This window comes from Cryptotermes secundus, unplaced genomic scaffold (genome assembly GCF_002891405.2).
Source record: "Cryptotermes secundus unplaced genomic scaffold, Csec_1.0 scaffold91, whole genome shotgun sequence".
Taxonomy (NCBI): Eukaryota; Metazoa; Arthropoda; class Insecta; order Blattodea; family Kalotermitidae; genus Cryptotermes; species Cryptotermes secundus.
This window is the reverse complement of record NW_019733318.1, coordinates 135,882-136,550: the sequence shown is the minus strand read 5'-3', so window position 1 is coordinate 136,550 and position 669 is coordinate 135,882. Positions and strand designations below refer to the sequence as shown.

Here is a 669-nt window from a genome sequence, read left to right as displayed (position 1 = left end):
GACAAAGTGAAGTTTTGTGTGTTGGTGATTTCTTTTTCTACTATAAATGCCTCTGATGATGGCTCCGTGGTGAGCCGAAACATGTAAGGCAGGTGGTGACGAGGTGGAAAACTTAAAAAAGTGTCACATTTGACGGAAGGAACTTGATTGTTAAAATACACTGTTCACATAAATTACAAAAAAATTAGCATTATGCAATTCTAAATTTGTTCATTAGGTACTGGATATACAAACCCCATAAAGAGAACTGAGAAGACATATATAAAATTAAATTTGTATTAGCAGGGGACAGAATCATTTGGGTTTTGCTACTGCAGTAAACAAAAAATATGGCTTCATAATTCATCCATCATGCCCTGAGGATGTAAACAACTTTACTATCCATGATTTATTATATCCGTCTTCTAGTGCATACATTTATTTATCCCCTCTTTTCACTCTCACTACATGTTTCGGCACCAGTGTGCCATCTTCAGGTGCTGATCCAATCCACGACAAACTAATTCATTGCATGCCTTGTCTTTACATACTAAAATAACTAAAATATATATTTATCATATATACTGACAAATGTCAAGTGTTAAAATACTAAAACTGTACAGCATATTTCTTTCCTACGTCGTGTTTCATTACGCGAGTCACGTCTATCATCCTCTGTTGGAGCACTCT

The 669-nt window shown here is 35.3% G+C and overlaps 1 protein-coding gene across 2 annotated transcripts in view; it reads right to left on the bottom strand.

Moving 5' to 3' along the window:
* Positions 1 to 669, bottom strand: part of LOC111867889 (dual specificity mitogen-activated protein kinase kinase 7) — a 55,917-nt gene that overhangs the window by 8,129 nt on the left and 47,119 nt on the right. The gene's annotated exons all lie outside the window — the stretch shown is intronic.